The 26,723-nt window shown below is 39.4% G+C and overlaps 1 protein-coding gene and 1 long non-coding RNA gene across 7 annotated transcripts in view; one reads left to right on the top strand and one right to left on the bottom strand.

Moving 5' to 3' along the window:
* LPAR1 (lysophosphatidic acid receptor 1) overlaps positions 1-26,723 on the top strand; it is a 132,016-nt gene that overhangs the window by 96,914 nt on the left and 8,379 nt on the right. The window lies entirely within an intron of this gene.
* On the bottom strand, positions 3,092-7,029 carry LOC111097879. 2 transcript variants are annotated; one of them, XR_005367152.1, is made up of 3 exons: positions 6,893-7,029; positions 4,070-5,013; positions 3,092-3,598 (listed from the first exon to the last, which is right to left on the bottom strand). It is a non-coding gene; the product is annotated as an uncharacterized LOC111097879 (long non-coding RNA). The 2 variants fall into 2 exon arrangements; XR_005367151.1 differs by lacking the exon at positions 3,092-3,598 and adding an exon at positions 5,514-5,571 and having other exon boundaries at positions 3,605-5,013.

Below are 26,723 nucleotides of genomic sequence, written 5' to 3'. Positions count from 1 at the left end.
CAGTGTTAAAGTGGAAGTAAAACCCAGGCTCCCTCTCTCAGGTCTGTAAGAAGTTTGCTGGTTCCGTGCTTGTTTGATGGTTTTCACATCCAAATGGCAGATGAGGGAGGGAAAAATGGTCTTCTAGCTTCAGGCTTGAAGGCATTGGCTTGAATGTGCTGAATCATGGTAAGATAAAAAACATAGCTTGATTCTCTGCGTCGCTGCCTAGGAAACTGTGGAAGTCGCAGGTCGGCCAGGCTAACCATTTCCTGGCCTGCTGGTGGCAGGTTTCTTGGGGGACACCCTGTGGTGGTCTTCAGACGAGTGTCATGGACATGGTGGTAGCAGCTTTAGTTTAAGTATCAGCGGCATTTGATGTGAAAGAGCTCGACTGAACATGGTGTGAACAGTTAAGTCTGATGGCAGTCGTGCCTCAATAAAGTGGTTTAAAAGACATTAAAGCTACAAAAAAATATAAGTGATATATACCTAGAAACTCTTGAGAGAAGAAGAGTCTAAAGTCTCCATTCCACTTGTTTTTTGGTTTGGCTGATACTATAAGCAATTGTCATGCAAACTGACTCTCTTGAGATGATGGATCTGTTTTCCATGCTTTGCAACATCTTGCCACAAACTGGATGGTAAAACACCCATTTCTTAACTCACAGTTCCTGCCGATCAGAATTCCAGGCACTCCTCTGTGGGTTCTCTGCTCAGGGTCTCACCAGGCTGAAATGAACGTGTTGGCTGGGCTCTGTTCTGCACAGGAGGCTGGACTAGGGGAGGGTCTACTTCTGAGTAGAGCTCATCTCTCTGTGTCTTTAGAGTGCTCGGCAGCTTCTTCAAAATCAGCAAGGAAGAGAGGGAGTCCCTGCTGCTTCCATTCCAATCTCTGGCCTCTAGATTATTTTTTATTATTTTGTTAAGATCTTATTTAGTTATTCATGAGAGACACACAAAGAGAGGCAGAGACATAGGCAGAGGGAGAAACAGGCTCCCTGCGAGGAGCCCCATGTGGTCCTCGATCCCAGGACACTGGGATCATGACCTGAGCTGAGGCCAGACGCTCAACCACTGAGCCACCCAGGTGTCTCTCTAGATTCTTTTTAAAAGAGCTTACGTGATCAGGTGCAGTTGACCCAGGATAATCTCCTTCGATCAACTTAAAGTCACCTTAATCATGTCTGGAAAATCCCTTCACCTTTGCCATATGATAGAACCTAATCAAAAGAGTGACTCCTATAACCGTGGCCATATTCTGTTTGTCAGAAGCAAGTCACAGGCTCTTCTGACACATAAGGAGAGGGCACTGGGGCACCCCTTCGGGAGGGCATCCACCAGAGATGTGCCATGTGTTTTTATAGGATTAGAGTTGGAAGAAAAACTGACTTTTGAAAAGCACCATTTTAGAAGGAATCAGTGTTAGGGACACATCCTTACAGAGCGCATCAATGAACTGAATTTTTCTTTCCCCTTGGTGGCTGAGAAATTACTCCTCACTGGTTCTCTTGCCTCCTGGTGCAGTCCTTCCCTTGTACTTCTTCCTTGCACTCTGTTCCTTCAATGTCACACCTCTAACCTGACAGTTGCCTTTGTCCGCCCACCTCGAGGATGGCTGGGAGTCTTACACCCTGACCACTTCCTTTGCGCAGCGGCGCAGAAACACATAATCACAGTGTAATTGTGACCTTGCTGCTAAACCAGCAGCTCCATTGGGGTCAGGTTGCAATCTGAGTGTCTGCCGAAAGGCCTGGTGGGGTGGTTTGGGGGTGGGGGTGGGGGTTGGACCTTAGGCTTGTTTAGATCACACTATTAAAATAGAAATGAAAATTTATTTTCTCCTTTTTGGTCTGTAGGAGACATGCTGGTTTCATTCATGCTGGGTGGTTTTAATGTTCTAATAGCGGTATTATATAAACAGTCTTAGAGACGTGTGCAGAGTCGCTGCCTGTGTTTGTTTATATTTTGTGGGGGGAAAAAGGATTTAAGGCAGCTTAAAAAGATGCATACAGTTCAGAGGACAGAGTTGAACCTAAAATAAGCAAGAAGGAGAAATAGGGACGAATCAGTGTCAGAAAGTGACGTGGAGTCGGGTAAGGACGAACTTTCTAGCAGTTAATGCAGACGTAAACACAAAAGCTTCAGGATTTGGTGGTGGTAAGGGAAAATCGGGAGAAATGGTGCATCTGAATAATGAGCCCAAAGAGACATTCCTCCTGTGGGTCATTATATGAGATGGACATGTTGGCCATGGTGTGATGTGCCGGACAATTTATGGTGTTCACGTGGAGTGCCATGGCCCATAGGCCATTTCTTATAACATTTGTCCACGAAGGCTGGTGGCCTGCTGCCAAAGTGCAATTCAGTGAAAGCCTTGCTGTGGGGTGCTTGACTTTCTAAAATACCGGTTGACTCAATTTGGAATGAAATGTAGCACAGTACGTCTTAGTCTCTTCAACACTTAACTGCCCAGCACCCAAAAGTTTAAGAAATCTTTAAAATTTTGCTTTCCATCCCTTGGATTATGTTTTGAAGTGAGTTTGGTTTATCTTCCAACTGTAAAGTCATTACACTCTTGAGAATGAACACATAGCCCTACATGGTCTAGATTTTTTTCCCAGCAGCCATTAAGAATCTTTAATCTTAGCTTATGTGGAAGACTGAATGACATAGTTCACCATGCATATTATTTCATAGCCCCTTTAAAGTCTTTTTTTCAGATTATATTTCTCCATAATATGACACTTTTTTTTCTCTAGTTAAGTATAGATTGGTTGAAGTCGGTGGATTTTTTTGTGTGTGTGTGTATGTGTGTGCATTGTGGGCGAGGATGGTAATTAACATTCTCTAGAGAAACCTGCGGAGCTTCAAGAGACATCTGCCTCCTTTGGAAACTGCTCCAACTCAGTTTCAAAGAAAGGAAAGGGAGAACCCATGGCCAAGGCAAGGATCTCTGGATAACAATGAAGGATGTCTTGTAGCACAAGGGACTAAGGACTGTGTATTATATTTATTTATTAACCACTAGTTTATTCCTTTTTAATTTTTTATTCATTTATTCATGAGACACACACACACACACACACACACACACACACAGGCAGGGATACAGGCAGAGAAGCAGGTTCCATGCAGGGAGCCCAATGCGGGACTCGATCCTGGGACTCCAGAATCACACCCTGTGCCGAAGGCAGGCACCAAACCTCTGAGCCACCCAGGGATCCCTAATTTATCCCTGATTATCAAAACAAACCCCTTCTAGTGTGGATGTTTTATAACATATGGAAATGTTTGAGTAAGAACACAAAACTCCTGAATTGGACCACCACCATTTTGACATATTTCTATCCTGTGTGTTTTTTTTCTATGGCAGCATTAGCTTTGTGACTCAGAGTGAGGGCCTCTGCCCCACCATTTGTTAGCTGAATTGCTCAAAGAGGTTTCTCGAGCTCTCTCAACCTCAATTTTCTCCTTTGTAAAGCACACAGTGGGAGTGCTATTCTCAGAAGAAGGAAACCATCTCACAAACAAGATTGTTCTTGAAGCTCAGTAGAAGCACAGTTGTTAAAGACGCTCTATATGTAATGATAAAACAGTTGAAAAGTTAGGGAGATACCTGCATAAGAAAATAAAGGAAAAAGTGATTAGAATGGCTAATTCTAAAAGGCTAGAACTAGAACTTTGTGAGTTCTTGGGTGTGGCGATAGAAAAGGCTAGAGCTTTGTAAGTTATTGGGTGTGGCGCTTGCTTTCTCCTGGGAAGAGGCAACTTGTGAGATGATGGCATTTTCTGTGGGCAGGAACAAGAGGAAAAAGCAACAGGGAACTTCTTTTAGTCCTTTATCTCCTGCCAAAGATAAAGGACTTAATACTCGTCAAGTTTGGACACGTCTCATTAAGACAATCTAGTAACAGCCTGCCTTCCCCGGGGAGGAGTATAGCAGGCGCCCAGCTGAACGCAGAGCCACTCCTTCCACTTGTAGCATCTTACCTTTCCTCTCTGTCCTGCAAGATAGTCACAGTGACCTTTCTAGTCAGTAATTCATGTGGATCCACACTGCCTAAGAAGGAAAGCTGAAATCCCTTACCCTAACATATTCATCCTTCCAGAATCACATTGCAGCCTCTTCTGGAGACTCAGGCCCCATAATTTCCCTTTCCTTGCTGTGTTCCATCCAAAATGGGCTATTGATCCTTGGGCAGATCATGCTGTTATCTGCTGTTCCAGTCTGCTGATTCCATGGGCTTGTAATAGCTAAAGCTAAAAGTGGATGTACTTGCTTAAAATATATTAACAAAAACCTTTCATCACTACTTTTGCAAAAACTTGGACTTAAAGACTTACAGAATCAAGTGTGTGTGGGTGTGGGTGTGTGTGTGTGTGTGATGACAAGTTGGTGCTGACTTTCTTAGGATGGACTTTTCTGATTTGGCTCTAGGACTGACGTGGAATAGTGGTAAAGGCTACTTGTACAAACTTATGCTTAATGTAGTGGCTGCTCTGTATTTTCCATATACCATGGTCTACCTTTGAGTCAGGTAGTTTACCTCATTACTTCCATACAGATAGATAAAAAGACAGGTAGCACCTGTTGTATGCTAGATGAATTCCTGGGTCTGGGAATATAAAGGTATACCTGGACTTGAACACAGACTTCAGTGTGAGCGGTGGCTTGACAAGTTCATTGACATCAACTTGAGGTTCCTCATCTGGGAAACAGGAAAATGGATCCTACTTCCCACACCGTGTTGAAGGGTAAAGGCAAGCTGTCTGCTGTGAAGGCCTCATCCAGTGCTTGTTAACTCCTTTGCCTCGTTTCTGTGCCAGAACTCCTGGAGGCTGAAAATCTGATGATGCCAAGTTTGACCAGTTGCTCAGTCTGGTTTCACTTGTCGAGGCAACCCCCAGGAGGGTGCTAATCCTAGCGCCCTGTGCATTGAAAGCAGCCCTCTCTCATGGGGAGGGTGAAGAAGGATGGAATATCCAGGTGCATTTAGGATGGAATCTCCAGCCCTTTCCTCTGGACGGTGCCTGCATAATGAAAACAACTGTGATGTTGAGACACTGTCCTCATGAGAGACATTACGACTGTATGGCAATAGTTGGTTCACATTTGGACGATTCCAGTTCCTGTAGTTGATGAAAACCTGAGCATCTAAGCATTAGCTCCATTAATAAGACTTCAGGGCTCTCTGAATGAGAAATATCTGAAAACAGTTTCATTGTGAAAGGAGAAGCTCATTTAATTTTGCCTCTTCTATCTTTGCTTTTAGAAATGAAAACAAAGGAGAACTCTGCTGGCAGCAAAAAAAAAGCCTTCGACCTCTATTAATTCCCCCCCCCCCTTTTTTTGGTAACCTATCGTTAAAAGACAAGAGTTTTCCTTTTTCAGGGTTTTATATTCTTTCTCTGGGGTTAGGATCAGACATTTGCATCTGTGAGGAAGTCAAGAATCGCCTTGGAAGGAGGGAGCTTCTTGGCAATGTCCCAGCTTCCAAGCTGCTGGTTCTGGGATGGGGACTTGTACTCACCTTCAGGAGGAGAGGAGCACAGGGGAGCAGCCCAGCCTTGTGGGTGGCCAAGAGCAGGCTGTGTTTGGAAAGAAGTTGAGTTTTTCCTTCCACCGTCTTTTAAGTATTTAAAACCCGTGACTTAACAATTTCATTTCTGCCTTGCTTCTGTGCTTTCCTCTCTTCCTTCCATAGTCCACAGGGACCCTGTTGCTTTTCATCCGTCCATCTACATCTCCCACTCTGGGCTTTCTTAGGCCTTCGAGGTTTTCCTTAGACTGATAGAGTGTCTGGTTAACCTGACTACCCAATGAGTCTCTCTGTGACAGACTAGAATGTTCTATTCAATGCAGTTGCTTAAAACGTATTTATCCACTTAGGTTATTTATTATTCTGCTTTATAGTTCCCTCTGGGTTTATTTCAAAGATATTATGTAACAAAGCATTAATTTATCTAGGAGGATTCTAACTCAAAGCTTTAATAATTTAAATTAATCTATTAAGGGATTTTAATAGTAAAGTGTAATAGTAAAAATAGCTTTCGCTCTGAAATTATTTAATGCCTTAAAATATTTTAAAATAATAATAAAAAGATTTAAAAATAGCTTAATAAGTATTTCTTAAATATTTAAATGGTAGATATTTTAAATAAGTAGTACTTTAATTCCTAGTTTAAATGGGAAATGTTCTTAAAATACGCTTAGGGAGGAAAAAATGGGAAAAAAAAAAAAACACAGATCTGTTATTTCCCTAAAAAGAAATCAGGGACTATTGATGGGAGGCTGAATTACTCAAATAGAAAAGAGTTTAGTCTTTATCCACTGTAATATAACTTCCTTAAAAATCCGTTTTAGCTTTTCCTGAAATCAGAAAAGTGGTGTGTGTGTGTGTATTTTAAGGATGATTCTTTTTTTTCTCGTATGAAAATTTTAAAACAATTACACAGATACACAGAAATAGGAAATCTCAGATATTCTTTGAATAGCAAGCCATTCTGTTTTCTGTAGGTCCTGTTCTGCTCTAATCTCTGAATTATTATAACATTGTAAGATAAATTCGGAAATACTGAAAAAGAAATAAAATAGTCATCTACAGTCCCATCATGCAGACAATCATGTTCTCTATCTGAGAAGGACTTTGTTGTCCTGGCATGTGAATGACAGGAGAGAATAAAGAAGAGATCAAGATATTTCCTGCAAATGCTTACAGATGTTACCTTACAAGAACCCTGATTTAGAAGAGTCTAAGGTCAACCGGATTATTCTCCCTTTATGGATAATCTATTTATTTTGTTGGCCTTAGTGGTTGTGTGAGTCTTTCTTTATCTTTATGCTCCTTTCTCTGTACTCTCTTCCAACTGAGAGCCTTTTCCATTGGAAGCCTGGACCTTCACCCCTCACCTTTTTTCAGTGTGAAGGGAGTTAGAACCGTCAGTGCCTTGATGCCTGCCAGGTCTCCAGTGAATCATTCTGGGTGGTTCTCCACCCATGTCTGTTACTCTTAGTTTCTCTATACCCCTCCCTGGATAGTTCTGTGATGTTACTCCCTGGATAGTGTATTATCAAGAACATTTGTTGTCTGTGACATCATTGCCACCAAATTCTTAAATGATATCATAATCTCTTAGATTATAAGAGTTATTAGATTAGTATTCTCCTTTTCTCTCCTTTGTGAAAGGGATATGTTCAGTGCATTTTTAATATTTTCAAACACATATTAGCTGTTGTGACTAGGTACCTGTATTGTAGTAACAGACACTGTATAGATATTTACAGAAGTTTTACTACTTTTCTTGAATTAAAAAAATTATAAAAAACTAAATCTATTTTGCATCAGTGAAAGATTTCGTCATATCATGATTTTTAGAAACTCCCTTTATTCTTGAGTTGGCCTTAAAAGTGATTCCAATACCACTACAGAAACTTTGATCTTACTTATATAATTGATATATCATATCTGTTATGTTTTTTATTTGTTGAATATATTTATACATTATACATAGAAAAGCATTATAATTTGAAAACTGTTGTCCTAGAAGAAAACTTTTTTTTTAGAAGAAAACTTTTTAAAGTACTTGATAATAGGTTAACAACTCTAAAGGCTATAAAAGTCAAATCCAAGAAAAATATTTAAATATGAAAAAAAATTTTTACCACAGAATGATTGGAATTTGTGCTCTTATTAGATAATATTTTTGAGGTGACCATTTTAGTGTGTACAGGGTTGGTATTAGAAAAAGAGAAGATAAGCTTGCATCTCTACTACAGGCTAAAATTATGGAGATGATTTTTTTTGTTTTTTAGAGAGCGGGAGAGAATCCTAAGCAGTGATTAAACCCTTAATCACCCCAGAGAGCAGATGCTGACTACCTCCAGAAGGCTGACTCTGGAGAGGAGAGAAGGGAAGTGTTCACCCCAGACCACCACTGGCTCCTGGGCCATCCATGCCAAATAGCTGCATTATTTGTGTTATTGGTGCTGATTATATATTTCCTTTACAATGGAGGGAATCAACATTATAATAATTCAGAGATTAAAGCAGAACAGGACTCATACAGAGAGTAGAAGAATGACTTGCTCTTCAAAGAATATTTGAGATTTCTGATTTACATGCATCTCTTTAATTGTTCTAAAATTTTCATATCAAAAAAGGGAAAGGCTTATCCTTACACACACACACACACCACTTTTCTGATTGCAGGGAAAAGCTAAAATGGACTTTTAAGACAGTTATACTACAGTGGATAAAGGCTAAACTTTTTTTTCTATTCTGAATAATTCAGTCTCCCATCAGTGGTCCCTTGCTTATTTGTTTTTGGGAAATAACCAATAACAGACTAATGGGGTTTTCCCATTTTTTCCTCTCATGTTTTAAGAATATTTTCCACACAAATACCTTTTGTTTGTTTTGGTTTTCAGAGCACTTTTAGAGACATCTGAATCATAAGGAATAACACAGAGTAAATGAGAAGAATGGGAATTCATAATTTATAGAGTAATCAAATTTTATCAGTGGAAATGGCCCAATGTGTCTTAATAGACGTACCTCTCCAGCCACTTCCCTTTCAGGGGTGTGGAAAATGAGGCCCAGTAAGTTCCGGTGATCTACATTCTCAGTTAGATTCAGATATAGATCCATCTATCCCAGGACTTTTCCCTGAATGACTCTATACTTTGATATACATGTACTTATCTGATGTGCAGAAAGAATCCCAAGTAGAAATTCGGGGCCTTTAGGATTGCATCTTGATTTATTTGTGGTGTTTTTGAATGTGTCTGTTTTTTTGGGTTTTTGTTGTTGTTTTTTAATGGTTGGTCTGGCTATTATAGTATACATGTGTGACTTAACATGGTGTGCTGATGTTCCAAATACCTAATATGCTTCATAAAACTCAGGAGGAGGATTGTCTACTTTATGCGACCGTATTTCTCTTCCTTTTGTTTTTCTTCCTTCTTCTGTTCCAAGATTCCTTCTTTTGCCATTTCCATTCTGTTTGAAAATTGTTGTTCAGCCATTCTTTAAGGGTAGGTCTGCTAGCAACAAATTCTTTTCCTTTTCCTGCATCTGAAGATGTCTCTATTTTCTCTTCATTCGAGAGGATAGTTCTGCTGGATACGGAATTTGAAGATGATTTTTTTTTCTAGGAGTTGGAAAATGTGTGGCTTTTCCTGGCCTCCATAGTTTTAGATGGGAAATTTACTGTAACGTGAATTGGTGTTGCCTTACTGATAATATGTCACTTATCTCTGGATATTGTCAACAATTTTTTGTTTTGTTTTGTTTTTTCAGTTCTCAAAATTTAGTGATGAAATGTCTTGGTGTATTTCTTTGGGTTTATTCTCTCTTAGTTTCATGCAGTTTGGAAAGTTTAAACCATTGGTTCTTCTTCTTCTTCTTCTTTTTTTAAGATTTTATTTATTCATGAAAGACACAGAGAGAGAAAGGCAGAGGGAGAAGCAGGCTCCAGGCAGGGAGTCTGACGTGGGACTCGATCCTGAGACCGTGGATCACGCCCTGAGCCAGGGGCAGGTGCTCAACCACTGAGCCACCCAGGCATCCTCACTGATTCTTCTAATAGTCTTTTATTTATTTATTTTTAATTTTTATTTATTTATGATAGTCACAGAGAGAGAGAGAGAGAGAAAGAGAGAGGCAGAGACATAGGCAGAGGGAGAAGCAGGCTCCATGCACTGGGAGCCCGATGTGGGATTCAATCCCAGGTCTCCAGGATTGCGCCCTGGGCCAAAGGCAGGCGCCAAACCGCTGCGCCACCCAGGGATCCCTCTAATAGTCTTTTAAACTCTCTTTGTCCTGTCCTTCTGGGACTCATGATATAGAAGAATGTTGCGTCTTATTATCCCAGTTCCTGCCATTGGTTTTATTTGGTTTAGTCTATTTTCTCTCTGTTGTTCAAATTCAACAGAGTCTATTGATTATCAGGCTCATTGATATCTGTTCTCTGTCATCTCTACCATTGAACCCACTAAGTTTATTCTTGTTATCACATATTTATAATTTCAATTCAGTCCTTTCTTATAACTTCTAGTTCTTTGCTGTGATGTTTCTATTTTTAGAGTTCTAAAGAATTTGTAGCTGTATATCGAAGCATTTTTTGATGAATGCTTTGACAAGGATGCCAATAATTCTAACATCTGATTCATCTCTGTTGGTATCCATTGATTCTTTTCTCAATCATGTAGTGATTTTCCTAGTTTTTGGTATGATGGGTGATTTTTTTTCATTGTATATGGACATTTTGGCCATATTGTCCATGGAGCTTCTGATTCATCCCCTCGCCAGGGCCACTGGTTAGCTTGGTGGCCTTGGGACTGTTCAATCCTTGCTGGGCTGCCTTCTGTTGCTAGGTTGGGACTGTGGAAAACCTGGACTTGGTTGGCTTTCTCCTGTTAGGTGGGAGGTTGCAAGACCATTCAATCTTAGGGTCTCTAACCAGTTCACTTTCCTTTTCCTGCATTTCAGAGGTGTTTTTTTATTGTTGTTGTTGTTAGTTTTTTTTTTTTTAATTATTGCCTCTTAGGGTTTTCCCCCCAGGGTTTGTGTTTATACTTAGCTGGAAACCACAGGGAGAAAATTGTGTATGCCACCTTGTCTGGACCAGAAGTCTTACTAGGGGACATTGTGGGGTTGGGAGGAACCCCTTAAGAGACTACTTGTAATAGAAAAAAATGAATTTGGTCAGTGGCTTCATTTCTGCCAAAGTACTTTATTTCTTTACATTTCTGCCTCTCGTGGTTCCCTGTAAATGAAACAACACAATCTATCCTCTCCCCACCCCCCTCCACTTCTATAATCATGCTGCCATCATAGGCTTCTGTGAATGGAAGTTCTCATACTTTTGAGAGTGTGGAAGAACAGTTAAATCGAAGCCTCAGTTTCATTTGGCCACTCTTTGTGGTGGGAAAGTGAGTCAGCAGATGCTCTATCCTTAGGCCACCACTTCTCCCTCTACCTTCCTCCTAATCGCCTCTTGTTGACCTCACCATGCTTAACTTCTCAAGCCTGGGAAAATGGGCTTTTAAAGACAATTCCTTGAATCTTGTACATCAAACTCAAGAAGGGAAAGAAACTTTAAGTGTAAATGCCATCTGGCTTTGTTTATTCCTCACCACTCCTCTATTTCAGAAACAGTTGAGCGGATGTAGGCTTTTCCTCTGAAGAGCAATTTGTAAGAACAGATTGAAGAAAGGATTTGTTTAACAATTTTTATGAATGATAACTAATTACCTTAGTCACTAGTTGTTCTATAAGTGAAGATGCCCCAGCCCTTGGCACATATAAGCAAAAGTCTAAAACATACAAAAAAAAGTTGCTGATGGACATTTTGGATAAGGGTTCACATAACCAAATATTCCTTTTACTTTTAAGAGAAATGACAAGTTTAGGGGTATTTAAAAAGGTAGGAAATATAACTGCTATAATTTGAATGTGCCCTTCTCAAAGTGATGTGTTGAAATCCACCCCACCTCAAGGTGATGGTAGTAGGAGGTGTGGGGTCTTTGGGAGGTGCTTGGGCCATAAGGATGGAGCCTCCATCCATGGGTGAGATTAGTGCCCTTATAAAAGAGACTCCACTGAGCTCTCTAGTCTCCCTTACCACATGAGAATACAATTGAGAAGTTGGCAATCTGCATCCTGGAAAAAGGTTCTCACCAAAACTTAATCATGCTGGCACCCTGATCTTGAAGTTTCAGCCTCCAAAACCATGAGAAATAATTTTTTGTTGTTTATAACCTACCTAGCTTGTGGTATTTTGTCACAGTAGCACAAATGGACTAAGACCTAACTATATACATACACAAATAGAATTCCCAAGTTCTAGACATAATGCAAAGATTTAGAAGTGAATGATACTTATTTGGTTATTAAAAATGTAATTTTATACTAATGATCTCAACAGGGTCAGGGAGGCATGAAACAGTATGTGAGAACTGTAACATCAAAATTGGAAAATTTTGATACTTCGATAAATCTTTATGTGAATAGAAAATGCTATTTCTAGATAGGAAAGTGTTTTCAGCACAGAATACAGTCACAGTTTTGTAGGACATTAGAGGAAGACTTTATCTTAAATTATTTTAGGTATGAGATTTTTTTACTGTTCTCAGCTTTCATTTTAGTTCTATAGTAGTAAGAAAAGTGTCCCACCAAGGATATCCATACCCTTCTTCACAGAATCTGTAAACATGTCCCCCTTGCATGGCAAAAGGGATTTTGCAGTTGTGATTAAGTTAAGGACCTTAAAAGGAAGCAATCATGCTAGATTGTTTGTTGGTTTGGATATGGAGAAAGGGTCTATGAGCCAAGGAACACAGGCGGCCTCTGAAAGGTGGAAGAGTCAAGGAAACCGTTTCTCCCCTAGAGCCCCAGAAAGATAGCCAGCCCTGCCAACCATTTGATTTTAGCCCATCTCAGACTTCTGACCTCTAGACCTATAATATAATAAATTTGTGTTATTTTGCACCGCTGAGTTTGCAGTAATTTGTCATGGCAGCAATAGAAAAATTATTAGAAATACTGGGTTACTTTTAAGGATGTTGCTGTTCATCTTCTATAAATTTCTGTATAAAAGCATTATCTAGACCGCTGATTTTGTCCCCCTGAGGACATTTGACAGTGTCTGAAGATTTTTTATTTTCATGACTGGGGAATGCTACTGGCACCTAGTGGGTAGAGTCCAGAGATGCTGCTAAACATCTTACAATGGAAAGACCACCTCCACACTCCCCTGCCCCCCTGCCCAGGAAAGCATTATCCATCCAAAATATCATTAGCTCAGGTTGAGAAATCCTGAATTAGGTTGATTTACCTACTCAAAGCAGGCTGCACCATGCAGTTTGCTCTAAATTAACTGCCAAGTCTAGACCTGCACTGTCCAATAGGGTGTCTGTTAAGGCATGTGATTATTTAAATTCATTGAAATAAAATTTTAAATAGCTTCTCTGTCATATTTGTCATATTTCAAGCGCTCACTAGTCACACTGCCTCGTGGCTGCCATATTGGATAGCTCTGATGTAGAACTTATCTATCACAGAAAGTTCTGTTGGGTGCCAGGGTCTTCTAGACCCTTGCTACCCAAGGAATTATATGTGGACAAATAAAATTAACAATATCTGGGAGGTGTTAGAAATGCAGACTCCCAGACCTATAATTAGAATCTGTATTTTAATAAGATTCTCAGGTGATTTCATATGCATGTGTAAGTTTGAAAAGTGCCCTGCTACATGACTTTCTCTTGCTTCCTTGTTTCATCTCTCTTCTCCTTCTATGTTCCTCCCTCTGCTGCTTCTCTTTTGAGACTTCTTTCCAACCTCTGTTTCTAAGCTCTTTAAGCTCTTTAAGCCAGAACTATGTCTTATTTCATCTCTGCATTCCAACTGCAAAGACACTTAACACATCGTCCTGCACAAAATAGCTGCTTGGTATTATTGTTTCTGGCTTGAATTTTGTTGAACTAATTTCCAAATAGTGTAGGTTGTTTTCCTTTCAACCCGAAGAATGGCTATTTTCATCTTTTACTTTATAATTTAATTTGGGCATTTCCTAGAGTTTCAACTATGAAAAAATATAGCCTTTTCAAACCACTGAAAATTTCATAGTGAATTGAAGGTTGCTAGTGATTTCATGATGTGAAGAAGAGAATGCATATGTATGTATGTATCCCATATTCAGATTTTTCTCTGTAATGAAATGTAGCAAACCTTTTCATTCTTTTTTTCCTCTTTTTTTTTTTAAGATGTTATTTATTCATGAGAGACACAGGCAGAGGGAGAAGCAGGCTTCTCGCAGGGAGCCTGATCTGATGTGGGACTTGATCCTGGACCCTGGGATCATGCCCTGAGCCAAAGGCAAATGCTCAGCCACTGAGCTACTCAGGTGTCTGGTTTTCCTTTTTTTTTTTTTTTTTTTTTTTCGTTTTAAGAGAGAGTGTGCATGAAGGGGTTGGGAAGAAAGAGAAGAGGGAGAGAGAATCTCAAGCAGGCACCACACTCAGTGCAAAGCCAGACACAGGGCTTGATCTCAACACTCTGAGATCATCACCTAGGTCAAAATCAAGAGCCAGATGCCCAACGAACTGAGCTGCCCAGGTACCCCCCAGCCTTCTCCATTCTTAATATTAATTGCAAACATCTCCAGAATCATCATTTGTTGTGATGGAATAATTTGTGTTGCATTAAAAAAAATTGCCTAATGTTTGTCTGAGTCACCTGAGGGTTATCAGGTTTTTTGGTATAAATCAAAATCTGTTACTTTCTATGACAGTTGAGACTACAAGGAATTGTTCTTTCTTTGCACTAATGCGATGAAAACATTCGTAGGTTGTTTTGGAGTTAAGGTCACATACACCACATGGAAGACCTGATATTTTGAGTATTGTAGCTTATAGCATAAATAAGAATTCTATAGAAAAGGAGAAAATTAAACTTTGAGTTTAATTAGCCTTAGACTATTCAGGCTGTAAGTGATCTTCCTTTTGCAAATAAGGAAACGGAGACTCAGAGAAGTTAAGAGTAAGACGAAGGAGGGGCTTTGGCTTGTATTTTATGGAAAGGGCAACACTGAAGACCTCTCTTGGAGACTTCATTATCTTTATCTCATAAGTGTGCGGTGATCCTTGAGTGCCTCATAACTCTTAAAACCTCTTAAATCCAGCTATTTTCATTTTAAATGTAATATTCTTTTTATAGCTTTATACTGCCTCTCTTGTGGACTCTTTCTGTCTGTGGCGGGGTGGGATGAGGGAAGCAAGGAGTAAATAGGTGGAGAGGTGGAAGCCCTTACTACAATACTAGTATTGAAGTTAGATTTAAGTTAATGTCTCTTTGCACATATCAACTTAAAGAATTTTTACTTTCCATGTAGATGAATACAGGGGCCAAATTATATTAATTCTTCGATGTCATAGTTCTGCAATTGACAGCTACTAGACAAAACTGAACTTTTTTTAATCCCTGAAAGTGTAACTAGCACTGGGAAAAATAATTTGATCCAGAGATTTTTGTATGGATTGCCTAGACTTATAAGCAAAATGTTGTTTTAGGACATTATTCCTGCTGAGGATAGGGGCCATGGCTTTGACTGGACTCTTGAGGAGTTGATGTCACAGAAGTGATTAAGAGTTATCAGTTATCAGTTATTTCAGCTTCTGAAATGTATGTGTGAGGCCAGGGAGATACGGCTTGTCTCAGACTACAAGTCTGATTAGGATTTCTTGAATCTCTTGTTTCTTCCCATTAAATCACCCTTCAAAAAATTTGTGATTGAAGATTCTATATTATCTTTATGAAAAAATTCTAAAGTTGTCAAATTCAACAATTGTGGTATAGAAATTGCATCACTGGGCAGTCTGGGTGGCTCAGCGGTTTAGCACCACCTTCATCCTAGGGCATGATCCTGGAGACCCAGGATCGAGTCCCACATTGGGCTTCCTGCATGGAACCTGTTTCTCCCTCTGCCTGTGTCTCTGCCCTCCCCCCTGTGTCTCTCATGAATAAATAAATAAAATCTTAAAAAAAAAAAAAAAGAAATTGCCTCATTGGTGAGCGTAGTGTGGGTATCTGCTTAAAGAAGAAGAAGAAAAAAAGCTGATTTTAGTGAATACCAAGTTCTTTTTCTTTCTAGGTATCCTCAATGTCTCTGTCTTGCTAGAATTAATTCTCTAGTTGTCTTTTTGCTTCTACCTATGTCTTCTGATTCTCAAAGTGTGATGGAAATGCTCTCCATTGAAGAACACAGGTGCCCATAACATGGAAGAGAGAACTAAATGACCTTCCGTTCTCAAACAGATGGCACTAATGCAGAGTTTTCTCCCTCTGTGACCTGTTTGCAATTCTGATCCATCGGTGCTTTGTAAACATGCTAAGAGTGTTATAGGATGGGAAGGTGGGATGTAGGGAAAAATGTTTCTTCCTGATTAAAAAGTTGCATGTTGATATACAAGTTACTGAACCCAACCCCCAACTTCTAAGCCATGTTTAAATATTATGTCTTTGTTAAATATTCATGTAGACTCTAGAAGCCTTCAATCTGCCAACCTCACTCTTGTTTTACTATTATAGTTTCATCTATTTGGAACTTTCTAGTCTTGTATTCCTTCTTACTGTGCAATTCTTGCAGATACTTTGCTTTGTTTTTCTTCCCTGCCTAAATGTAGTTACTTTCCACATTGTACCATGGTACACGATGGGGAATTAAAAAAAAATCAAATACTTAATTTCACATTCTGAGATACCTTTATAATGTTCCATGCATGGGTTGCTCCTTATAAGTTCAATCAGGCATTATAAAAGATCCGGTGTAAAAATACATTTAAAAGGTATAATTGCACCTCAAACATTTTATGTAGTTAAGTTCAGAAGACCACAAAAGACCGGAAAATATAGCAGGTGTCTGAAAAATAAAGGTTTATTAACAGGAAGCGATTGGTAATATTTATGAAAAAGGAGAGCCCTAGAAGGTATCTGCAGAGTTTTAAATCTTAAGTGGTAACAAGACGAATTACAAATTGGACTTGAGGCTCCTCATTAGCATCCTGTCCCTGAATTAAATTGGAAAAGCCCATTGCTCTCTCCAGGGTAAACTGGAGCAGACATATGACTAATAACTCTTTGGAGCTATAGGTAGGCAAATGAATCGACACAGCTTGTATCTTCTCTGATGGCATTATTCTCTCTGTGACTATCTGATTAGGATCTTTGAGAAATGTCTATGAAGTAGGTGGGTAAATGTGGGAAGAGCAAGAGGAGGGTCCACCAGGGTGGTTCAAAGGTTCCCTTCCATTCCCAACAAAGTGAACATGAACCCCCTCTCAGCCTCATTTGGTTGGATGCTGCTGCTGCTCTCTTAGGAAAATTATTTTTTATCTGTTCCCTCCCCCCCTTAGCCAAAACTAGCCTGGGCTAGAATTCCCTCGGCACTCACCCGCTGCCAGCCGCCCCAACTGTTTCAGGAGGGTGGGGTTCAAGCCCACAGAGGAGGCTGGAGCACCTCCTACACCAAGCAGCACACTCCTGGCTTATACTGCCTAATAAGTCCCCACCATGCCCTCCCAAACTGTAACCTGAGAGAAAACAGAAATGTGAGGCCTATGTCCACTCCCTAAAGAAGTTCTCTCCCTGCCTTATCTGTTTTCCTCAAACCGCTCAGCTGGGTCAGACCCTGTCATTAAAAAACAGTCTCCTCCAGTTTCCCAGCTAGGAATCTGGCCTCTGTCTTAGGCTTTGACTGGGCGGGTGGGGGGTGGAGGGGGTGACAAAGGGGGTCATCTCAGTCCAGCTTGTCTTGACTGTGGGCCCACACTGTCAAGTAACCTGGCCCCAGTGTCTGCCCCAGAGAAACTTGGAGCAAGCTGCTCAGAAGCTCCACTGGCTGGGCTGTAGGCAGTTGCCCCTGCACCAGAGCTCTGAGCATGCTCGGAGCAGAACAGCACTTTTTTTTTACTGTCTTCTCAGGCTTTCCAGAGCCAGGATTTCATCTTTTTTCCAGAACCCTAGAACAGCATAGCAGGCTGAGGTGATTTTTTGTTTTGTTTTGTTTTTTGTTTTTACTGTATGGCCATTGTTCTCTGTCTGAAGCCCAGTAAAAGCAAAAATCCTTTAATTTGTAGTCATTTGTCTCTTAGCTCAGATTCTTTTTCAAATGAGATAGGGTCTAAAAGTAAGAAACTAAAAGAAAATACTTTCAACCTAAAGTAGAAGGAGGACTGGCCCTAAAATATGAGAGCCTATCAAGAAATGCTGGTGGGGGGAACCTGGGTAGCTCAGTCGGCGGCTTCAGCTCAGGTCATGATCTCAGGGTCCTGGGATCGAGCCCCAAGTTGGGTTCCTTGCTCGATGGGGAGCCTGCTTCTCCCTTTCTGTCTGCTGCTGCTCTCCCTGCTTGTGTTCTCTCAAGAAATTGTGCTCTTGGGAGAGAGAACACTATTTATTTATTTTATAAATAAATAGAATATTTTTTAAAAATGCTGGTGTGGTGCCTTCAGAAATTTCTCAAACAGGAGGAGGAGGACGGGGGTGACGGTCTTCTGGTCTGGTGGTCATTCTCTGGCTACAGCGAAGACGTAACAGGGGATGCAGCTCCCCACTTTGCTACTTCAGGCCTGGAGAACCAATAATAGTTCACTGCAAATATCTCTATTTCTTGTAGATTTATTTCTTGGGTTTTTCCTGCAGGAGGGAGGAAGAGTGGGGAGGCGGGCAGGCTCCTTCAGATCTCACAGTTCTCCTGAAAGTAGTTTTCCCCATTTGACACAGAAGGAAATTAAGACTCTGCAAAATTGGAGAAGCTGTCCCAACATCACACCACTAGTCAGGGAAAGAAACCCTGTGCGACCTCAGGCCTATCTCTTTTGTCCACTGAAATATGGACCTGTCTACCCTTCAGGTCCTCCAAGTCACACAGCCTGGGAGGTTGAAAAAAGTTTTATCCCAAAGAAACTTCAATCTGTGTTCCTGCCCAAGAGCTAACTTCTTGAGTGCCAGGGGAATAAGCCTGAATATTGGCGCCTCTTCCCTTAATTATTAAATATGCAGGATGCGTGCGTGGCTCAGCAGTTGAGTGTCTGCCTTCCGCTCAGGTCATGATCCTGGGGTCTCGGGATCAAGTCCCACGTTGGGCTCCCTGCAGGGAGCCTGCTTCTCCCTCTGTGTCTCTGCCTCTTTCTCTGTGTCTCTCATGAATCAATAAATAAGATCTTTTTAAAAAATTATTAAATATGCTCCTTATAAAAAACCTGAAAATTGCAAAAATATTTCCGTTAAAATTTAAAATCTGTACTACCACCACCCTGAGCCTTCGAGGGAACCGCTGTTAACAATTTGACGTGTGTCTTTCTAGACCTTTTGTAATGTGTGTAGAGTATGAATGCACGTAAGTACCCCTTGGAACTTTATGCTAAATGGAACAGAGTGTTCTAGAACTTCATGGGTGTATGGTTGGCCTGTCTTCCTATGTGGATAAATACCTACACGCAGCAATGCCTGTGTGATGGCTGTTTACTACTCCACTTATGTATACTATTGATGGAGGTCGAAATTGCTGGTTTTATACCATCACAAATATTCACAGTTTTATTTGCTGCTTCAAGTATTTCTGGTTGATACAGTTTGGACTTGTTAGAGAGAAGAGGACATTTTAAATTTAGGCATTGCCAAATTGCCCTTCAAAAAGATTGTCAAGTGACTTTCCTGTCAACAGTGCATGGGTGTGCCCATTTATTTATTACTCATCCTGTCTTTAATAGGGTTTTAAATCTTCCCCCAGTCTGCTAGCTACTCTTTTTAAGATAAGAACATCATATTTAACACTGATGTGCTTTCATTCTGAAGTCAGAAGGGCTTGCTAACATTTCATTTCTGGATCAGAAAGCTCACCCACCGAGCCACAGGCAGTGCTGGATCACCAGGGGCCACCCTGGGATGAAGCCTGTGCCACGAAGGTGACTGCATGGTCTTGAGCAGGCCAGACATAGGCTTCCTGCCAGTGGATGGGAAAAAGAAACTAAAGATGGCCAGTACTAGTCTTGGTCAATCTCTTTCTCAATCTCAATCACTTTTCCTCCTCCTTCCCAGCCATTTTTCTACCCTTACTGAAGGCTAATTAGCATATAACAAACTGCACGTATTTAAAGCACATACTCTTTATATATAATTGATAGTAATCAATGCTTGATGTAGCATTCTAAAAATACTCTGTACATATATGAGCTTATATATATGAGTATATATATGTATATGTATGGGTGGGTATGCACATATGTATATACACACACAGTATAGACCCAGTAACTCCATCTTAACCAACATGATAGTTAACAAAAACTTTCTAAAACATATTAATGCCAACAGTCCCTTTTCTCCTATTCACAACAAAACTGTGTAAAAGTATTGTCTAAGCCTGCCATATCCAATTTCTCCTGTTTGCTCTCAAATCTTCTCCAGTCGGTCTTCCATTCTCAAGACCCACTGACCTATTATCAGTGACCTCCTTGGCACTCAGTCCTTTATTTCAGTTGCTTGCAGGCTTCCTGACTCCTCTCTCTCTCTCTCTCTCTCTCTCTCTCTCTCTCTCTCCAGCATCCATTCTCTTAGCAACATAGATAAGTGTTACCATCAGCGTACATCCGTGATCACCTTCCCATGTTCAAAGCCATCATTGTCTCTTGTCTAGATTTCTATATGAGCCTCCAGCTGCACTCCTTGCTTCCACACCTGCTCCCCCAGTCTACAAATGCCATCCCCCTCTGTAAGCGATTTTGTGTATTTTGTTGTCTTTCACATCCCTTCTAGAACCTAAGCTCAATGAGAGGAGAGATTTCTTTCTTCCGGATTCACTGTGGCATCCCAGTACCAAGGATGGTACCTGGCATATAGTACGCACACATATACTTAGATGAATAAAAAAGCCAGTAGACTGTAGCCTCAAAACCAAGTAATTCAGCTCCAATTCATTTTTGCTCCTGATGCTGTTTATGCCAAGTAATTCTAATAATAGTGTAACTAATTAAGTATTACAGTATTGAATAAAAATGAATACAACAAGATGTTTCTGGGAAAACTGAGGTGGATATTTTGTTAATATTTAATGACAGCAAGTTGCAAAAAGAAATTGCTTTAGATTTGCTGATGAGAACAACTCGAAGTTTGGAGAAACCATAAAAAATCTGCAAGATTTTTGTACTCAAACTGCTTTACAAGAATTTTAAAGTTCTGACTCCACTTTGAAGGAGCCAATTTGGAAGTAATGTGTGATGCTTTTATTGGTGTGGCTTTGTGTGGAAGATGTTACAGAGCTCCAATTAGCAGACCCAAATTCACATATAAAGTCTTGGCTCTATATTAAAGGATTGGCAAATGAATACATATTGGTATTTTGAGTTCAAATAAAACATTTAAGCATCATTTTTATAATTTCATGTTCTAAATGCTTTTTAAATTTATTGGTAGCTTTAATTGGGTCTTATTATAGGGTATCTGTGTTTGAGCTTGCACATGCTTTTTTGGTTGCTGTTAAAGCACAATTGATGGCATATTATACGTATTTTTCTTTATCTTTTTTTTTTTTTTACTTGACAACATATCTTGGAGATCATTTGGTATCAGACAGGATAGAATATCTTAATAACTTTAAAAAGTTGAAAAGGATTCCACTTTATGAATACAATATAATTTACTTTTCTACTTGTGATGACCTAGACTATTTCTTATTTTTAAAAATAAAAATAAACAACACTGAAAAACAACAAGTGTTGGTGATGATTTGGGGAAAAAGAAACCCCCATGCACTGTTGGTGGGAATGCAAACTGATATGGCCACTGCAGAAAACAGTATGGAGGTTCCTCAAAAAACTAAAAATACCACATAATCCAGTAATTCCACTACTGGGTATTAACCCAAAGAATATGAAAACACTAATTTGAAAAGAGAATGCCCCCTTATGTTTATTGTAACATTATTTACAGTAGCCAAATTTTGGAAGCAGCCCAAATGACCATCGGTTTATTGATGGATGAAGAAGATGTGGTGTGTATATATACAATAGACTATTACTCAGCCATGAAAGAGAATGAAATCTTGCCATTTGTAACAACATGGATGGAGGTGGAGGGTATAATGCTAAGTGAAGTCAGTCAGAGAAAGACAAATACCATATGATTTTATCTGTAGGTGAAATTAAAAAACGAACGAATAAAAAAAAAAAAAGACAAACCAAGAAATAGTCTTAATTACAGGGAACAAACTGATGATTACCAGAGGGGGTGTAGGGGTGTGGATGGATGAAATAGATGATGGGAATTAAGAGGACACTTACCACGATGAGCACTGGGTCATGTATAGAATTTTTTAATCACTATAATGTACACCTGAAACTAATATAACACTGTATGTTATATTGGAATCAAACTATACTGGAATTAAACTGGAAAATAATGCTCCAAATAATTCCTTGCACATGCGCAATTGTGTGTAAGTCTGTGCGACAAATTCCCAGAAGTGATATTATTGTAGTTTATTTTGAATTTTTTAAATTTTCTTTTTTTTTAAATTTTTATTTATTTATGATAGTCACACAGAGAGAGAGAGAGAGAGAGAGAGAGAGAGAGGCAGAGACATAGGCAGAAGGAGAAGCAGGCTCCATACACCGGGAGCTCGACGTGGGATTCGATCCCGGGTCTCCAGGATCGCGCCCTGGGCCCAAAGGCAGGCGCCAAACCGCTGCGCCACCCAGGGATCCCTGTTGTAGTTTATTTTGAATGCTTTAGAACTGATAGACTTTTGTTTGGGATTTATGTCTTAGAATTTGCTTTGTGATATTTAATCTTAGTTTTGTTAGTTTCAAGCAACCAATGTTTTGCTCTGAATTTGTAGTTAAAATAATTGAAATTCATGTAGGAAAATATGCTTATGATTTTAAATCTGGAGCTCTTTAACCTAAATACCCGCTTCCCAATTGAGTGATTGCTTTTACAGCTTGTTTTTCAGACTTAAAAGTTTTTGATAATGAGAGGTATCATAGGCACACAGCTATCATATTCTAGCAGAACAGACTGTGTCTCCCTCCTCTTCTGCCAAGAATCTGTGCTTCGTAAATATCAATCCAGAACATTCAGCCACTGTAGGAGGGCTAGCCAATATTAAAAAGAACAATTATATTTACTGTCTCTGCTGTTCTTCTTTTCATGTTGTTTGACTTTTTTTAAAAAAAAGTATATATACAATATATATTTATACATGTATAATTTTTTTAAAAGATTTTATCTATTTATTCATGAGAGACAGAGAGAGGCAGAGACACAGGCAGAGGGAGAAGCAGGCCCCATACAGGGAGCCTGACGTGGGACTCGATCCTGGGACCCCAGGGTCACGCCCTGGGCCGAAGGTGGTGCTAAACTGCTGAGCCACCCGGGCTGTCCATATATACGTATAACTTTGAAACATTTTGGGTTGCAAGAATATTTCACAAAATTTTCTGAATTTGCTTTTAGGTTAAATATTTTCCCCCATTTTGTTTGTAAGGAAGTGAATTATAAATGAAATTGTTATCACATTTCTTTGTCCTCGGAGTTTGTCTCTTGAGTAATACATATCTTGCTGATCCGTGCCAGTAGTTCATGAACTGTAAAGAAATGAAATCCATAGGATACTATCATCAGCTACATTCTGTGAATATTTTCAACCAGATTTTAGTACTCATTTTTCAGACTTGCGTCATTTTGGGAGAATCTTAACTCATAGCTAAAAATTAAATACGTTGCAAAACCAATTATAAATCCCTGTTTATGTTGTAAAACCAATTATAAATTCCTTGTTTATGTTGAACTTTTGCTAGGGAAAGATTCTGGGGGGTGGATTTTATTTATCTTTTTAAAGGAATAAATATTATTCAAATTACCTTGGAAACAGCTGGACCACAGTCATGCGATATGTTTAGTATCACTTTCTGAGTTAGTTGATGTTGGTCTGGAGTTGACAACATTGATTTTCAGTGAGATTTAAGATTTATTATTTTTAAAATAAGGGGTGAAGTTTGCTTTTTAAAAAAATTTGCAACCATTAGGTTCAGAAGGCAAAACAGATTTCACTGTTCTGAGAATGGTGAATTATTTTCAATGTAAAGAATATGTTAAGTGGCATCCTTCTTTGTTTGGGTCTCAAGTTTACTGTGTGTAAAAGAAAATAAATCTCTCTCTTTTTTTTAAAGACACTAAAATGCAATGACTGTTCTGGATGTGGGTATGAATATATATATATATATATATATATATATATATATATATATATATACACACACACACACACACACACAAGTATATACACACATGTGTTATGTATGCATTCATAGTATACATGTGTGCATATTTATAAATTATATTTGTATAAGCTTAAAATCTGTCATTTGAGAATAGTAAGCACTCACAAGAAAATGCTTTGGTAGGCGTTTGGAGGAGCACTGTTTATGGTAATGCTCTGGTGAGCCAGTCTTATCCTCGGCTTGTTCACTCCAGAAAAGAGCTGGGTAGAAATCAGAAAACATGTTTAGGGAGGAAAGGGAGAGATGGTGATCCATTTTAACATAGTTTAATATGTATTGGTTTTATTAAAAGTAAATTTAACCATTTCCTGTTTTGTGTGCTGATGGGTCGTATACTACTCTCAGAGAGTATTAGCTATAGCTGGAAGTGGGGTATGGCTATGGCTATGGCCTTGGATGTGTAAGGACATATAACTCAGTGCATTTTTAGTTTGCTAGCTGTCTCTTGATTTCTTCGAATTTGGAGCTAACGAGATGGCCATGCTATTTCTGTTTTATTTAAACATTATTGCAACCTCGTATTCACTGTTCATAGATAAGAACGTTCAGAGAAGCACGCTTCTCCCCATGTGATTGTTTAACACGTATTTAGCCTACCCATTAGATGGCATCACTGGGTATTTTAGGGTTAGGACAAAGCTGGCTTTGATGGCAATTTACTTCCCAAGGGAGTCCCCTATTCAGGAAAGTCTTCTGCATCATAAATACACATTCCCTGAAGTGTGGTGTCCCTGCAGTGGATTTTGCATTTATTGCAGTATCTTACACTGAAACAGATGTATTCCAGGAAACAAAAAGCAGCTTCAAATAAATTATAGTTAATGTTCTCACAGATTCAAGAGGACATTGTATTGACCAAATTAGGGCACATCCCTATATATAAACACCAATCAGATAACAAAATAATGTTCCTAAAGATAAAAGATCTAATTCGCTTCCCCATCACTAATAAACAGTCATTCCATGTTAATTTCCTATGCAATCAGAAAAGAAGGCACACATTTAGAATTTAAAAGAAGCAACACTTTAATAAAAGTACAAGATCACATACTAAAGTATCTCTAGACTGCAGGACTCTAAGTAATTTTTAAAATTTCCTATTTATATTTTTCTACATTTTTCAAACTTTCCATAAAGGGAAAAAAAGATGTAATAATTCAAGAACTTAGCTTCAGACCATTCTTTAGACATCAATCGCTGAAAGGAAAGCAGCTGATATACTACGCTGGGAAGAAAAATTAGGTTAATGAGAATTATCCTTATCCTCTCATAAATTATGGATCTTCTTTGAGGTAAGCAGCCTGTTATAAATTATCAGGACACAAACATATGAAAACAACACACCAATACAGGTATGACACTTGGAAAAGTGTTGTGAATATTCACATTGAGTATTATGCATGAATGCTGATTATGATGATAAGTGATTAGAAGTATAAGAAGGATAGTAAGAAATTATATGCCAAGGGATAGAATATATTCTCTCTCCCTATTCCCTGATAGCTAGGGTGTGGGTATGAGACTTAATCATGGCCTCTCTTATGCCCCTACATGGAACTTTGAATCCTGAGGGATTAACACAAAGCTGGGCCAGGTTGATTAGTGATTTTTTCTAGGTAGCTCCTGCAGGATCCAGGGCAGCAACATGGGTAATGCATTAACCCAATGCATAAACCCAACATGTTTCTCCAGAACTCAGAAGATTCCATAGATAATCTGGTATCCATCAGGATTGTTAGCAGTAGACTAGTTTTATGCTACAGTAACAAATGCATATGTGGTAAGACTTTTGCCTCCAGGGTCCACCTCATTCCCTCTTGAATGCACTGTAGAACCCAGTCAGAGAAAGACCTTGCATCCTGTTGGCATCAGTGTTTATTTTCCAAACCTTACTCAGTGACCTTATTGCTAATTAATTTTCCTTGTTTTGGATAGGTATATTGGGCAGTTACATGTGACTTTTGTGTGACAGACACATTGATTGTCCACCGTAGGCAGCTACTGTTCTAGGTGCAAGAGATCCAGACGTGACGGAGACGACATTTACTTCCTTTACAAGGCTGACATTCTCATTGAAGGAAGATAGAAAATAAACATGTTAAATCAATAAGAGATTTTTGGGTCTATAGATAAGCAGTACAGAGATGACAAGATAGGAAAGAGTGTAGTGGGGAAGGTGTGCAGCATTAGAATAACCAGGGGTAGCTTTTGAGGAAGCAATATTTAATAGTAAGTAAGTAGACGTGAGGATCTACAGAAGGAGTGTTCCTAGGTAAAGAAGGCGTCAACGCAGAGGCCCTGAGACCAGAATGAGCTTGGCATGTGTGATTAGAATCTAGGCAATGAGGGATGAGCGGCCAGTCCTATGGGGCATTACGGATCACGGTAAGGGGTTCAAGAAGAAAGCTTTCGTAGGATTTTAAGCAGGAAAGTGATGTAATATGAATTGACTTACACTTATGAAAGATCATTTTGGCTCTTCTGTGCAAGCTTTAGGGAAGAGGCATGGAGGAAGAGGAATTGGTTAGGAGCCTGTTGCAATAGGCAGATGAAAGGTATTGCTTACTTGGCTAGGGTTGTAGCCGTGGAGAAGTGGTTTCTACTCACTGTTGTCAAGCACAGATGTTCTTCTGTAAGAGGTGACACTGGCATGCAAGCTGCTGCAGCATATGCTTTCCCATGTCCAGTTGCAGGATGAGATTGACAGTCTGTTGTAGGATGGGGGGGCGTAGGTATGTGTATGTACTCAGTAGTTTAGCGTGAAGGAGAGTGTAAAATACTCCAAGCGAAGCAGTGTTGGCATTCTCTGTGTGTGGGAGAGCCAGTTGTTGTGTTGCTAAAGACAGTTTAGCTAAAACTTTTATTCAAAAGAAAACGTAATGAATAATACATTCTGCTCTGA

The sequence above is a fragment of the Canis lupus genome, chromosome 11, assembly GCF_011100685.1.
Source record: "Canis lupus familiaris isolate Mischka breed German Shepherd chromosome 11, alternate assembly UU_Cfam_GSD_1.0, whole genome shotgun sequence".
NCBI lineage: Eukaryota > Metazoa > Chordata > Mammalia > Carnivora > Canidae > Canis > Canis lupus.
The sequence above is the reverse complement of the archived record's forward strand: the minus strand, read 5'-3'. Positions and strand labels throughout refer to the sequence as shown.